We start from the raw sequence: 16,468 nt of genomic DNA on the forward strand, positions 1-16,468 counted from the left end.
GTCGTAGCTGTTTAATATGTATATGGTCATCCATGTTGTAAATTATCAGCAGCATGTCATGAATCAAAATCTGAAATAGTACCATATATACTCACAAAATCTGAGCTGGGACTTGGCAGATATTGAACAAACAATCAAAGAGTATTGGCAATGTGCACTCTGTATATCTATCTTCCAATATACATATTACATTAGTACCCTGATTTTAGGAGGTACAGTAGTAGCATCCTATGCATTTTTCCCCATTAAAAGGCAAAAAAAAAACCTTGGTTCACTCAGAAGTTCGAAAGGATGGAAAAAAAGTTTGGTCATCTTCTAACATAGTACTAAAGTGCTCAAAATGCTCCATTTGAAAAGGCTGCTTCCACTTGTCTCAGTGCTGAAATAAGAATGTGGAAAGATTTTTCTTTAAAAGATCAATGTTCATCCTTTCTTTAAATCAGATCCTGTTGCTGATGGACTTCAGCAGATTCAGTGGATGGAAAATCAAGCAAAATTTGAGCTGACCATGGAATAAATACTGACTTAATTCATTACAGAGATGATTTCTTGTTATGTGCCCTACTTTCAGAGGTATGTCTCTGACAGTGAACTGTCAAACTTCTCCAGATTTTTAGGAGAACATCCACTTGGTATTGCACAGGGAAAAGAGGAACAGCATTACCCTCAGGGTAGCTGCTTAGTTTAGAACAAAGAAAGAGTTATACTTGCAGTATATAAAGAAGAGAAACAGGTCTTTGATCATTTATTACCTTAGACCATTTTTTATTGAAACACCAGGAGCTTAGAAGTTGGCTTGCAAGTCCCCATCATTCTCTGATAGAAGTATGAGCAACACAGATTTGCACTCCTAAGATTTACCAGCTTGAAAGACCTTTCAGTATGAAGAATGAAAGGTCACTATCTCTTGATGAACAGGCCGAAGGAGAGAAAGCTGATGTCCTTTTCAACAGATATTTATTCTCTTTAATCTCGTATAAACACCATTAGGCTGCACACTGTTTTCATCTTGCAAGCTTTCCTGGTTAAGTACAGCTATCATCCCGGAACAATAATTACATTTTGGACTGTGTGTAGGTAACTCACTTCAATACGTAGAGGTAAATCCTACAGCTTTGAATGCTCACTTTGATGATAAAAGAATTATTTTATGAGCATAAGTTAGGGAATAATATGATCCATTCTGTTTCATCTTCTGCCTTTTTAGTGGGTAGCAACTTTACCAGACCATCTGTTTTCCATAAAATATTTATATATACATATAAAAAAGAGAGAGACCTAGAGAGAGAAGTAGGACACTACAGAAATAGAAAGAGAGTATCTGAAGGGAACTTTAGAAATGGAACATATTTAATACTTTTTGGATAAAACATAAATATAAATCAAAAGTTACATCTTTAAAAAAGGGTTTTATTTTATGACCATCAATCCATGCTAAAAGAAAGTTAGTGACTAGTTTGTGACTTTTTCCTTTAGAAAGGAGAAGGCTCTCAATAGTAATACTTACCTGTTTTACACAGAAAAGTTAGGGGACAAATCAAAATATTAATTTTTTTTTTAATTATCAATATTAAATAATATTATTTATTAATATAATGTTATTGAATAACATTATTTTTTATCAATAATTAATTGACTAAAGGGAGTGTAAAAGCAGGGCTGCCAGCAATAAGTCAGTCAGGGAAGTTAAACTCTGGTACAGCATGCAACCAAACTTTAGGTATTGATTTAGCTCCTGGCATAAACAATTTTATTCATTATCTAAACAGTGAAGAAGCTGACTCTGAAAACCTCCCAAGAGAAATTTTGCCAGATTCGTTGTTATGGTGCCTGGACTTAGGCAGTGAGAGATCTCACCGGAGAGGTCATAGAATCATAGAATTATAGAATCTGGTGGGTTGGAAGGGACCTCTGAGATCATCAAGTCCAACCCTTCATCCACTACCACTGCAGTTACCAGACCATGGCACTGAGTGCCACATCCAGTCTCTTCTTAAAAACCTCCAGGGACAGAAAATCCACCACCTCCCTGGGCAGCCCATTCCAATCACCCTCTCAGTAAAGAAATTCTTTCTAATGTCCAACCTAAACCTCCCCCGGCACAACTTGAGACCGTGCCCTCTTGTCTTGCTGAGAGTTGCCTGGGAAGAGAGACCAACCCCCACCTGGCTCCAGCCTCCTTTCAGGGAGTTGTAGAGAGTGATGAGGTCTGCCCTGAGCCTCCTCTTCTCCAGGCTGAACAGCCCCAGCTCCCTCAGCCCTTCCTCATGGGACTTGTGCTGGATCCCTTCACAGCCTCCTTGCTCTTCTCTGGACTTGCTCCAGCACCTCAATCTCCTTCCTGAACTGAGGGGCCCAGAACTGGACACAGGACTCGAGGTGTGGCCTCACCAGCGCTGAGTACAGGGGCAGAATCCCTTCCTTGGACCTGCTGGCCATGCTGTTCCTGATCCAGGCCAGGATGCCATTGGCCTTCTTGGCTACCTGGGCACACTGCTGGCTCATGTTCAGCTTCCTGTCAATCCAGACTCCCAGGTCCCTTTCTGCCTGGCTGCTCTCAGCCACTCTGTGCCCAGCCTGGAGCTCCCCATGGGGTTGTTGTGGCCAAAGTGCAGGACCCGGCACTTGGCCGTGTTGAACTTCATCCTGCTGCCATGTCTCCCCTTTAACTGAAGAAATTCTGTGTACCACCAGGCTGGATCCACAGGGGAAGGTTTGCAAAGCAAAGCAGATAGTGCTGAGGATCTGTCACCCGCAGCATTTCAGAGCTTTCCCCTGATCCTGACCATCAGTGTCCAGTGACAACGGGAGTGCAGTGGATGTGATCCTGAAATGCAGCTTCCCATGCAGCTTCCACTCTAAGGCATCCAGTCTGTGTGCCCTGAGACCATGCTGCAGGGTGACCCAAAGGACACGAAGCGAGGAAAGGAAATGAATGTACCTAAGAAGTGTAATCTTGATCTGAACCAAAGTACTGATAGAAATGCACCCACTGTAGTTCTACTGCTTCATTGGACTCCTAAGTGTTCTGTTCAAGCCAGATACCTAACTTAGGGTGGCATTTCATTTATGTATTCAAAACTAAAACTGTAGTTGAATTTTTAAATCATAAAAAGAGCTAAAGAGATCTGTTTTCTTCTTGGTTTTTTTGTTGGTTTTTTTCCCTAGAATATAAACTTCTGTCTTTTTGTAGAATTTTTCAGATGCCTTTATTTCCTTGTCTAAGGAAAACAGCATCGAAATTGCATATAGTGCCTGATAAAAAAAAATTACCTTCAGTCAGCAATGGAACAATTTCCATGCCCATTTTACAGCAACTAAAATAAATAACAAAGCTTGCTGCTGTACAGAGGAACACTCTAGAGCTTTCTTCTTGGGTGCCTTGGATGAAGCCCTTGCAGCCTTAACCCTCTCTCTCTTCTATATTTCACTGTGGAGTAAATTTAAGATTTTCAAAGGACTACTGAGAGGTTTTATGTAATTTATTTTTTTTTAGTAATTATCTTCTACATTTTGCAGTACACCCATTTTGAAAGGAAACATCCTTGTACTGTATTATTCTTACATTCTCTCCATTTCTTCTAGTCAAAGCCCCTGCTCCTGACACCCTCCTTCAGAAACAATCATTCTAATAACATGTCCAAGAAAGGCCAATTTTACTCCCTTAAAGATAATCATATATGTTGTTTGTCCTCTTGCTGAGGACAACATAAAAAAGCCAGAAGCTTTTTCTCTGTCAAAGAGTTTCAGGAAGCAGCTGAATCTAAAGAAGAAAACTGAGGTTTTATGTGACAAATTAGTTAGCAACACTTTTTTTTTATTTATTCTCTACCTACCCTCTCTTTAATTAATGGGTTACAGGAGAGAAAAAGGAAAGAAGGGGAGTTAAATCAGAAATTACTCGAAAAAAAGATGCTGCAGCTCTTCCACAGAGGAAGCTGTTTCTTCTGGGGAAAAAAAAATTAAAATAAATATCTGTAGTTTTTTTGAAAAGGGAACTAACCTGATGAAAGAAGGAAGGCACATATTATCTTCAAACTGCAGTCTCACCTGACAATTTGTGGAACAGATTAGGCAGTGAGTAAAGATGTGATTTAACAGGACCCATTCTCACAGCATTCTTGCTGCTGTACTTCTCCCTAGCTTAGCTCAAATGGACACAGTACTTGGTTTATTTGTGTAGCATAGGCATGAGTGCTAAATGATGACCACTAAAACAAAGGAAAATAACTCCATGCTGTCACTGGTGCCAGTGTTTTTCTAATGCACGAGTTTGCTTAGTCCATCTTCAAGCCTGGGTACTTCAGTTCAGTGCCTAGGTTTAAGCAGAATAAATCAAAGGAGAGCAGAAATTCAAAGATGAGAAAGGCAAAGTAAGAGGTCTAATAGATCTGGACTCAGCCAGGACTTCAGAGAGCACTGTATGCCAGCTCTTGGTACTGGAGATGTGACTTGAGGTTCCTGCTGACCTCCCCAAGAAGTAGGTTGAGGGATGGGCATCAACCATCAATTCCAACAACCAAGCAGAAGCATGGGGAATGGCTGCTCTGGAGCTGTGCAGAGGTGTGCTCAAGCTGCTGGGGCCAGGAGGGTCACAACCTGAGTGGGATAAACGCTGAGTGGTTGCCTTGGATCCAGTAGGGAAAGGCTGGGGTCTCAGCCAGGCACTGCTCGCAGCCCCAAAGTGTGTGGAAAGGCCAATGAGGTGGAGAAGGACATGAAGACATCCCCAATGTTATGCACATCGCCCACTGGCAGCAGGAAGCCACTTGCTTTTCAGATCAGGCATTAATCAGAGGGCTCCCAGCTTTTTGGATGACCCTCTGGACCTGGGCTCCTAGAGTGGTGCTTCAAATAGAAACACCCAGCAGAAGCTTGTACTGGCTCAAGATACTAATTCTCATTTCATTAGTAAAGAAATGAGAACACACCAATTACTATGTGACCACACCATTACAGCATTGCAAGAAAATATGTATTTATTTAATATTAGTTACTTTAAAGGACAAATAGAAGAAATCTCATATTACCAGTGGATCACTTTGCTTTTTGTGTTGGTGACCCTGATCTCCTTTTGACTTCCTTTCCACTGTGCATGGGTTGCAATTTCAGGTCCTGTTTGCCTTTTCTACTGCCTGCAGCTAATGATGTGCCTAGTTGGAAAAGGGCTGCAGAGTGGTCATTTAATTCATTTTGATCAAAGTCTGCACCTTGTATCTTCAATCAGAGTCAAAGTACTTATCCAGATGCAGTGTTCAGTAATCAGCAGGGATAATGCACAAGCAATCCATCAGTGCTTGAAGCTATTCTGTATGGGCCCTCTCAGGGCCCTAAATTGCTTATCATAGGCAGAATTGATGCATTGTATTTTGTCTCTAACTTTTCTGAAAAGTTACAGTCACTTCTGGAATTATTCCAGTACACCAGACATGTAACCAGTTTTGAATCAAGGTCATATTGTATAGTTAGGCTACTGATATCTTGCTATCACATAAAACAACCACTGCATTCCTTCTACAGCCTTGGCTGGAGACAGATGCACGATTGTCCATTCAAGGTTCTGTATGCACTGGTACACACCAGAGTTCAGCAACAAGGGCTGTCATTGCTCAACTCACCACTTACATTGTGGTGTTTTTTCATTAAAACTTCACTGAAAAGGGAAAAATACAGAACTCTGCATCCTGAAAGCCTCTGTGAGCAGGGTAAGTTAGGTGAGGACTTCCTTCTTCCCTGCCAGCGTGCCTAGTGATTAAAACCTGTAAGGACTAAACAAGTGGTTTAATTTTTATGCACATCTGGACACGGTCTTTCAAGAGTTATTCATTGAGATGCAGTGTTGATCAGCTCCTAACTAGACTGAATCACAGAAGTGCTGACAAAAAGGGCTTTTATAGAAAACACATTAGCTTGTCCAAAAAAAAAAAAAAAAAAAGAAAAGGAACCAAACAACCATTTAGCCTGATATTTCACATATTTACCCATTTGGATGTAGATGTACATATATTCCATTCTGTGGGGCTCTGCTTTATGTGTGCAGGACTGTGTTCATACACACATCCACACACACATATATGTGTACACACACACACACACACATATATATATACATATAAAAATATACATGCACATTCACCAGCTGGCACACAAATCTCACATGTGGCTTATTTGGCTCAGCCCTACCATGCAGACTATCCACATGGAGATCCCCACACTCCTGAATCTCCTGCTCCTTCCTCAGGACCAGATACATCAGGATCTCCCAGCTCTAAACATGTGGTTTTAAGGTATCATAGTTCCTCCATCATGAGGCTGGAGATTTTCTGCCACCCGGGCGGGGAGATTTTGCACTACCCCATCCTGTAATGTGTGGACTCCCCAGGAACTGGAGCAGATAATTGCTCCATTTTACAACTTATGAAGCAGAAATCATTAAATAATTTATCTCGTTGTTTTCTGTGGTGTTTTCCCCTTTCAGTGGGTAAATCATGATAATGCACAAGCAAAAAATGCTTTGGAAATGCTTTTGCTTGAATTTTCCAGGGATGGAAATGCTGGGGGTTTTTGCCCAGCTCTTTGCCCAGTTTCTCTGCTGGACTCATGTACTGGTCAGTTTTAAGCAATGTGAATAACCAGAATATGCCAGAATATGCAGAATATGCCAGTGACATTTCACGTGGATAAAACTGACATGTCTTGTCCTTTGTCCCTGAAGCCATCCAGTCTCTATTACAAATTTAGAATGGACAAAAATTTACAGAAAAAATGGAAGAATACATTGCATTAAGTTTCCTTTGTTAAATAGATACAAGCTAAACTGTTAACAAGAACCCAAAGTCACCAAGCTGCTTTCTGGGACTGCATTTTTACAGGGCTGGAAGTTTCTACTAAAATTCATAAATACATTTTAGCTTTTATTTTCCATAAATTGTTACTAGCAATTAGCAAACAGATAATGGTGTCTGCAGCCACATATGCATCTGTTTGTTTAAAACATTTATTTACTTGCACTTGCAATTATGAAATTTGTATGCATGCTGGCAGATGTACACGTGTGTGTGTGCATACAGCCACGCAGACTTAAAGCCCATCCCTACAAAATACAAGTGCATCTACATCCAAATGGGTAAAACTCCAAACTTCTCCATACAAATAGCATAAACAGCCCATTCCTCAATAATCTAAATGACAAAAATAAGTATCACCCAAGTTGATATAAAGAGAGAATTATTTTACCACGTCTCACCGAGCATTTCAGCATTAAATAATAGATGAATTGGAACAGACTTTGCAGTTAAAATTCTTTGATCTTTAAAACAAAAAAATGACAGCTGGAAGAAGGATCTCATGGCATACACCATTAATGGTACATTGGGGACAGCACGAAACATGAAATAAGAAAAGCATTCAAACAAAGGTATTTTAAGTTTTTTAAACTGTTGGAAGAAGACAGATGGATAGTTACTTGGGTGAAACACTCTGCTCTGCAGCTCTTTGCTGCAGAACTCATCAGCTCTGGCCAGAGAGATGCCTTACCTAACAGCTGCAAGACATTTATCTCCATAACACAGCCCTGCTCCATGTTCTCAGTCCTAGTCTGCAGTCTGCTCCATTTTCCAGCAAAGTCCTGGCTACTGTGCTGGCAATAGTAGTGACAGTGGAATGACTTTTCCAGAAGCTGAAACTGATGTGAGGCACTTTGGGTAGCCCTCCCTCTCCTGGATGTACTTTTCTCCTTGTTGAGCTGCAATAGAGAAAGATTTGTCATCCACATACCTTGGCATGAAATGCAAAGGTCTTACAGCTTAACAGGTGGAAGGCACCTGTCTCCTCTGACAATTTGGTATGGAAACAAACACATTAACCTACAAATTTCAATAGCATTGGATGTGTAGTCTCTTAAATGTCTCCACTATCTAAAATAAATGTCTATTTATTGTCTTGTTTCAAACTCAGTTAAACTCTTGCTAAATAAAATGTCTTTCTGGTGACTGCATCCAATTCATGCACGATACTGGGGGGAAATAAAACATGAAGGAATTTACATTTCATTTTGTAACAAAATCAAATGCATTTTAAACCTTCCAGTGATAACTAGGAAACAGAAGTTCTGAGGTACTAAGAGGCTGACTCCTGTTCTTACCTCTGGTGTCACTGGCTCCAAATAATATTTATCAATATGGTGACAGGCGCTTTATATATATAAATATATATTTATAATATATTTCTTGGGCATGACCCAAGAGGAAAAAATGCAAGAGACATCAAGAACCCTTTTCTTTCCCCTGAACTCTGCTTGCATTTCTTGCTGCTCATTGCAGGAAACCATTAGGAACAGACAAGGTGCTGTACATTTCAGATTGGGCTGTCATTATCTTATTTCCTGTGCCATCAAGCAGTGTTTTAGATAAGATGGAATTGGAAATATCCATACATAACACTGTCCACTTTTAAGAGAAAGGAGAGAAACAGAAAGCGTGTAAAGACCATGGGTTTTCATTGATGACCCATCTAAGAGTTCATGGAGAATGTGAGCAAGTGATCGATATAAGCTGACTAGCTAAGTGTGAAACATCTAAGCTGGATGTGATTAGGGTATTTTATCTGATTGTCAAGAATGCATGTGAGACAGTGCAATATCTTCTGTAAGCAAATTCTTAAAAATAGTCATCAAAGAGGATGGTTAAAAGATAAACAACTCCATAATGACAATATTTATCTGAGAGACGAGATTCCTTCAGACATGAAGGTCTACAAAACAACCACACTTCAGAAACCCATAGGTGTATCATAAATTACAAGAAAAATAAAAATCCATCTTTAAATGAGAAAAAAAAAAAAAAAAGAAAAAGAGAACAAATGTGTCTTTAGTGAGTAGTTGTTTTGTTCTCCAGTGTGGAAAGGACTGAGATTCCCCTGTTCTTCCTGTGTATTGCAGACTGTTTTTTTTCTACTTAGTCAGAAGAATCCAACAATCTGCTACCACAACCTGCTCACCATTTTCTCAGCACACAAAGTCTGTCAGGGAGCTGTAATGGTCACAAGCTGATAAGTAACTTGCTACATCCTTCCTCATCAGCATTTATTATTACACCATCCTGATTGTCCAAAAACTACAAAGGTCGAGAAACTATCAACTGTTTAAACCAATATTAATTTACTAGGACTTTTTTGTTTAGGAAAAAATAATTTTTATATAAGGCAATAACTGAAAGTCCCTCAGTTTAGGAAGGATATTGAGGTCCTGGAACAGGTCCAAAGGAGGGCAACCAGGCTGGTGAAGGGACTCGAGCACAGATCCTATGAGGAGAGGCTGAGGGAGCTGGGGGTGTTCAGCCTGGAGAAGAGGAGGCTCAGAGGAGACCTCATCACTCTCTACAACTCCCTGAAAGGAGGGGGTAGCCAGGGGGGGGTTGGTCTCTTTTCCCAGATGACTTTCAACAAGACAAGAGGACACAGTCTTAAGTTGTGCCAGGGGAGATTTAGGTTGGACATTAGAAAGAATTTCTTTACGGAGAGGGTGATCAGGCAATGGAATGGACTGCCCGGTGAGGTGGTAGATTCTCCGTCCCTGGAGACATTTAAAAAGAGACTGGATGTGGCACTCAGTGCCATGGTCTAGCAACTGCACCGGTGGGTCAAGGGTTGGACTTGATGATCTCTGAGGTCCCTTCCAACCCGGCTAATTCTATGATTCTATGATTCATCTACGTCTTGGCATATCAAGATATTTCACTGTTGGTATTTTCTTTTTAATTTATTCTGTGGAGGTATTCAAAACTTCCTAAGAGATTTCCAAGCACACGGGGCTTACTTTAGGACAGCAAAGGTGAAAGAACAACAGCAGATTGAAGATAATCCAACTAAGAAGAAGAGATTGGGCAGAATTTTATTCTTATTGTTTTCACAGTGTCCTGGTATCATCCTTCCAACCCTTTGCTGGGGCCCATCTTTTGCTGCTGATTCACATCACTGCAAACCATGTCAGTCCCTCTTTCCACTTCAGCAAAGCAGCCTCTCCCTGATGTACTATTGCCACTCCATCCTTCTGGAAATATTTTTCCCTGCAGTGTGCACATCCCATTCTGGAGCTGTTACTACTGATACAGAGGAGGTCTGGAACCTCCTCTCCATGGTCACCACCTTCACACCCACACAGCGTGACTCTGGGTGTATCCACCACCCAGCCCTGCAGTCACATCTCCCGGAAACATCTGGGGTGGTGGGCACTGGTGACATGTGAAGCAGATGGCAACATCAGTCTGAGTACTTGTAAAAGCCACCCTCATGAAAAGTGCCTTTGGAAAGGCAGCCTTTTCCCATTCCCATCATCTTTTTGGCTGCTCTGCAGTAGGTCACACCCTGCTGAAAGTGAGCACACTTGAAAAGGGATTCTGTTTCCATCCAGTTCCATCCCTCCCTGAAGCTGTCTCAGCACTCCCTGAGCACCAGTGCTGGCATGGATCAGGATAGAATTTTGTCCTCAGTGATGTGGAGGAGAAAAAGTCACTTTTTCAGTTGGCAGAACCAAGTAGTGTGACTGGACCCTGAGCTGGGCAGGCATGGCTGGCCAGTCTTCTGCCACAGCTTTTGCAGTTCTAGTCTTGGAAGTCTGTTTCTTGGAAGTTATTCCCTCCATCCAAAACATCCAAGTCCTTTTTTTCACAACTCTGTGTAGATTTCCATCCAAAATAACAGAATGACAGGAGGAAGTGCTTGAGAAGATTCATGAACACTATTGTGTCCCTCGTTGCTCCTTTAGACATCTGTCCAGCAGCACATAATCATCTTTCACTACATTTCAAAGAATAGATTTCAAAAACATAAGTGAATTTTCATTTCAACTGAAAATTTTTGTATTAAATATAATAAATATATAAAGTAGTGACTGAAAATTTATACTAAAGGAAACCACAAGTATGGGTTGCAGCCAATCTGGCATGCTTTTTTTTTCTAACTGACCACCCAGTCCACAGGAAATGGATTTACAGTCCTCTAGGATATTCTAGGATATCTAATCTTCCCATAAGAGAGAAGGAAGGAAAAGCTTCACAGTTAGAGGTGTAATAGAAGTATGGAAATATTTCATATTCCTTCCTTGCCAGAGAAATTCTTCAATTTTAAATTAGTTAGATTCCTTCTTTTCAAAGGAAAGAGAAAATTGAGAATTGCCTTTTTACATACTGTCTTTTTACATTTAAGTGACTGATATTTTAGTGAAACTTCCATGCCATATTTTGTCAAGATGTTGTGGACCAGGATGTGTGAGAAGGGTGAGCAAACTCATGTCAGCTGCAGACAAGATTATTTGGTTGTGGAAAAAAATTCCTTTACAGGTATTTGTGTAAACTAACATCAAGCACACGACTATTTGCAGAAAAATAAACAAATTTCAAAAGTTAGCAATAAGGTCAGTTCAAGGGGTGAGCTGAATTTAATAGCTATTATGTTTCCATATATAAAGAGAGATAGATGCTTGAAATTATCAGAATTAGTATTTCTATTCCATAGTTGGAGTGAACACAACCAAATAGAGAGTCCATTCCATTTGTGCAACTCACTTTTGAAAGAGCAGGCTGTCTAACTTGCTTTTCTACAAGAAAATACTCACACTTCAGGACAAAGAATGTTGCTGGGCTCATATAAGTATTACCAAAACCTTTTGGTACTCTTTCCTGCTTAAGAGGGGAATATAATGTTACAAAGTTAAGCATCACTGTTAATATTATTAATTGTTATCTTTCTGTACAGAGCTTGTGGGAAACAGTGAGGGCAAAAATGTGGGAATGCTCCTTTTACTGAAGTGGAACTGAAGTGTCTTTAGAGGCCTTTTTTAGTTACTGAATGTCAGTAATGATAAGCATGTGTGAAAAGGTTTCCCCTCCTCGCAGACAAGACCCACTATCCAGAGTAGCACGTCCATGTCAGGTCATGCTGTTTTTCCAACTTTTTTCCTTAAAAAATATGTGATAACTGTAAGCAGCATTTTAAAATTACAGACATTGCTGCATCAATTTTCAGCATAGTGCTTGCTGGGGTTTTTTTCTGTCTCATCACTTTTTCTCTCTTTTGAAAATGTGAAAAATTTCCCCCATAGATGTTGGTCTATTCCTTTTGACAAGCATTGATTTTTCTCCCCCATGTTTTCAGTGGAGCCAAAACTGGCATGGCTTATTTTGTTTAGTAGGAACAAAAATACCAGTGTAATTACCACCCAGTCCTGTCATAAAAACATGTTTATTTCTGTACAGCACTATCCACAGATACCAGTGGAGATATCACAGATAGCATGGGGAAAAATAGCTGTTCATTTGCTGCCATGCACTCAGCCAGAGGGAAATAAAATTAGACCTTTTCTCCAAAGACAGAGAATAGGGATAAATAGCCTGCTCCAAACCAAATTCTTGAAAAGATGATCTGAAATCTGAAATCAATGTTATTTTTGATAGCAATAAACCACAGGTACAAAAGCACAAGATAGTGCCTAACATTTCTTCTTCCCTGTTCTTGCTTGCACCTTTATGGATCTGGAAGAACTGCAATGAAATTGGTGTTGGTATCCCAGAGCTACAGCAAGTTTAGTGGCAAGAGAATTTCACCAACATTTTTTTTTCTGTTAAAAAGAGCTTGATCAGGGGGATGGGCATAAAGTTTAAGAATTGCACCAAACTGGCCTTGAGCACATGTCAGCAGCAGAGGAGGGCATCAGGTGAGTAAGGAGGGGAGGAGACAGAGCTGTGCAGAAGCTTGAATGCAAAGGCACAGAGCTGATGCTCTTGGTCTGTCTGCTGCTGAAGGGGGCATCCAGGGTGAATAAATCCACAATTAATCCCAAAAAAACAAACTGAGTGATTGGAATTTCCCCTCAGAGGTCCCCAGAACTGACTACAGATCTACATTTATAGCATCCCCTCATCTTTTTTTCTGACATTCAGCAGTCTTGCAGGAAAACATGGTTAGTTCATATTCATAAAACTCTCATGGATTAAACTGGAGCTGACTGGATGTTGTTGGCTTTTTTCTGTTGGAAAAAGTTCATGTCAGAAAATAAAAAAATTTTGAGGGAGAGCTAACATGATGGTTCCCTGGCCACTGGCCTGGAAACCTTGCCATTGACCATCCATCCAGCAGTCTTTCTTTGAAAAATGTTCCATTTTAAAATTTTTCACCCTCCTTTAAAACATTTTTCCTGCTGTGAAAGTTGCAGTAGGAACAGATTATTTTTTTTTTTTTCCTGGTCTGTCTGTTGTTATTAATATTTATGATGATTACAACATATCAGGCAAGTGGCCTTGTGTCACAAACATTAGCTTTTTATATTACTTTGACCTTCTCTAGGCTGGATTAATATTTTTACTCTTGATCTCCCAATCATTTAAAAGATCAGGACACAGATAATTTAGAAGAACTGAGGAGCTCAAGTGTCGGATTTTACAACATTACCCCTATCCTATTGATTAGTTCTGTTTCATCCCCATAATACAGTTAGTGCAGCTAGTCAGGCATCCAGAAATTGCTCTTTCCTTTCAAGAGGAATGTCAAAACAATAAATAGATTAGTCATACCAGCTGTATTGATTTGTGACAGTCTTGATGTACACAATCATTTGGGATTCAAACATTTATCTAGGGAGAAAAAAAACCTTATTTTTATTTGCTGCATTGAGGCTCGCTGGGAGAAAATGCTGTTAGGCATCTCAAAATTCTCTGCATAGTGGCAGCCTTTTAAACGCAATGAGATAGCCACAGTATATTTCCATATTAATCAATAAGATGAAAGGCAAAAATCAATTTTGTCTGTGCAACTGTGTGTGACACCTCCCTAAGAGCCACACCACTGGGATGGATTCACGCCAGTAAAGCTGTCCATAGGTTGATTGTTTATTTATGGCAAGGAAAGGCATAAAGTCAGCTCAGTGACAAAGTGGCAGGAAAGACATTATTCATCGGTTGTCTATTCACAAATCTGGCATTGGTACCTGGGAAATAAGTACTTCAGATCTTAAGAGCAATTGTGGTTATCCACATAAAACAGGGGCAACAATTTTCTTTGATTCAGAAGAAAAAAGGCTGAATTTACCAAAGGAACTGAAGAGCATCCAGATGTGTGCTGATAGTCACGGGAGCACTAAAGAATTCGCCACCGTAGCCTTGTGAGTAGCGAGATATGGTTATTGGAACATTAAGAAATTAATAAAATGTGATGCTCCAATTTCATATTCTACATCCCTCTTCCTGTACTGGAACAGACAATGAACCTTAATACATCCCCATGTCATCTGTAGTTTGACTGGTTTCTATTACATTCTCCAGTAATTCTTCTAATTCAAGACTGGAGACTGTTTCTTGTGTCATATTTGAAAGTTTACATTTATTGCTTCTTCTGCAATGTGGTATACATTTTTTTTTTTAACTGGATATTTATTCATGTTTTCTTCAGTGCTCTGTTCCTTCACTACATATTTGAAAAATCCATCTAATCTCAGAGAGATATTTATCTCAGAGCCCATCACTGGTTAAAAAATGTTGAAATGAGTTTTTTATGCTCACTACTGGATTCCATGTTATTGCTCAATCATGCAGTATCATGAGGTCTTTCTCAGATTTCCTGGGGCAGTTTTCATCTTTATTCTGGGATTCTTTTTTCTGCCAGGCAGAAAAGGACCTGGGGTTCTGATTCACCAGAAGCTGAATATGAGCCAGCAGCATGCCTAGATGGCTAAGAATCATAGAATCATAGAATCATAGAATAGGCTGGGTTGGAAGGGACCTCAGAGATCATCGAGTCCAACCCTTGATTAACTACCGCTGCAGTTACCAGACCATGGCACTGAGTGCCACATCCAGTCTCTTTTTAAATATCTCCAGGGACGAAGAGTCCACCACCTCCCTGGGCAGCCCATTCCAATATCTGATCACCCTTTCCGTGAAAAAATTCTTTCTAATATCCAATCTGAACTTCCCCCAGCACAATTTAAGACCATGCCCTCTTGTCTTACTGAGAGTTGCCTGGGAAAAGAGACCAACCCCCACCTGGCTCCAACCTCCTTTCAGGTAGTTGTAGAGAGTGATGAGGTCTCCCCTGAGCCTCCTCTTCTCCAGGCTGAACAGCCCCAGCTCCCTCAGCCTCTCCTCATAGGATCTGTGTTCGAGTCCCTTCATCAGCCTGGTTGCCCTCCTTTGGACCTGTTCGAGGAAAGCCAACAGCATCCTGGCTTGTTTTAGAAATAGTGTGACCAGCAGAAGTAGGGAGTTGATTGTCACCCTGTACTCAGCCACACCTTGAGAGATGTGTCCAGTTTTGGGCACCTCAATATAAGAGAGATATCAAGGTGTTGGAGAGAGTGCAGAGGAGGGCAACAAAGCTGGGGAAGGGCCTGGAGAATAGGATCTGAGACTGTTTATTTTGAGGAAGAGGAATCTGAGGGGAGACCTCATTGCTGTCTATGACTACCTGAAAGAACACTGTAGAGAGGTTGGTTCTGTTTTCTTCTAACAGGTAACTGGTGGTAGAACGAAGGGAGGGATTAAAGCTGCAACAGAGTAGGTTTAGACTGGACATTAGGAAAAAAAATTTCACAGAAAGAGTGGTTAGACACTGGAATAGACAGCCCAGGGAGGTGGTTGAGTCACCATCCCTGGTTGTCTGTAAAGGTCATTTAGATGTGGTGTTGGGGGAGAACTTTGTAAAGCAGGGATGACGGTTGGACTCAATGATCCCAAGGATCTTTTCCAACCTGAAAGATTCTATGACTCTCCTGAACAGGAATGCCAGTGTGCTTTTTTACCCCACCATTTTCACCTCCATTCCCAGATCATTCATGAAAATATACAACAGCAAAAATTTAAGAATGGAGTCCAGCAGAGTCTGTTAAAAATACCTTTGGAGGAAACGTTATCCCAATCTAAGCTTCCTGCAGCTAATTCAGATTGTAAACCTAACTTCTAGATGGGTGAAGAGAATCAAAGCCCAGCCTCGAAATCGTAAAAGTCTGGGTTAGGAAGGGATTTGTGGAGAGCCTCCAGTGTCAGCTGAAGCCTGAAATTAGCTTTTTCAGGACTCTGCCAAGCCAAGTCTGAATAATTTCAGGGAGTGAGATTACAGCCAAGGTCAAACTATGCCAGGGTATAATTATTTACAGTTATTTGGGGTTTTTTTCTCTGTCCCCATCATGTCTTGTCAATCCACATCCATGTGAAGACACTTTCCCTTTCTTCTCTTTATGATGATCTCTGATGAGATCTTCCCTGAGCCTGCTCTTTGGAGACTGAAGAAACCCTGTTCATTCAGAATTCCTTTATGTATCAAGTTCTTCAAAGCTCTCATCACCTAGGTGGCCATCCACTGGACTCTTCTAACTCACAGAATGTCTAAAAATTCATACATAATTTTAATTCAGCACTGAAGATTCATCAAATCCAGCAGTAAGAGAGTATGGAGCATGTAAAAATATCCAAGGAAAAGAAAA

The 16,468-nt window shown here is 40.5% G+C and overlaps 1 protein-coding gene across 1 annotated transcript in view; it reads left to right on the top strand.

Moving 5' to 3' along the window:
• Positions 1–16,468, top strand: part of GPC6 (glypican 6) — a 760,336-nt gene that overhangs the window by 657,539 nt on the left and 86,329 nt on the right. The window lies entirely within an intron of this gene.

The sequence above is a fragment of the Heliangelus exortis genome, chromosome 1, assembly GCF_036169615.1.
Source record: "Heliangelus exortis chromosome 1, bHelExo1.hap1, whole genome shotgun sequence".
In the NCBI taxonomy this organism is placed as follows: Eukaryota; Metazoa; Chordata; class Aves; order Apodiformes; family Trochilidae; genus Heliangelus; species Heliangelus exortis.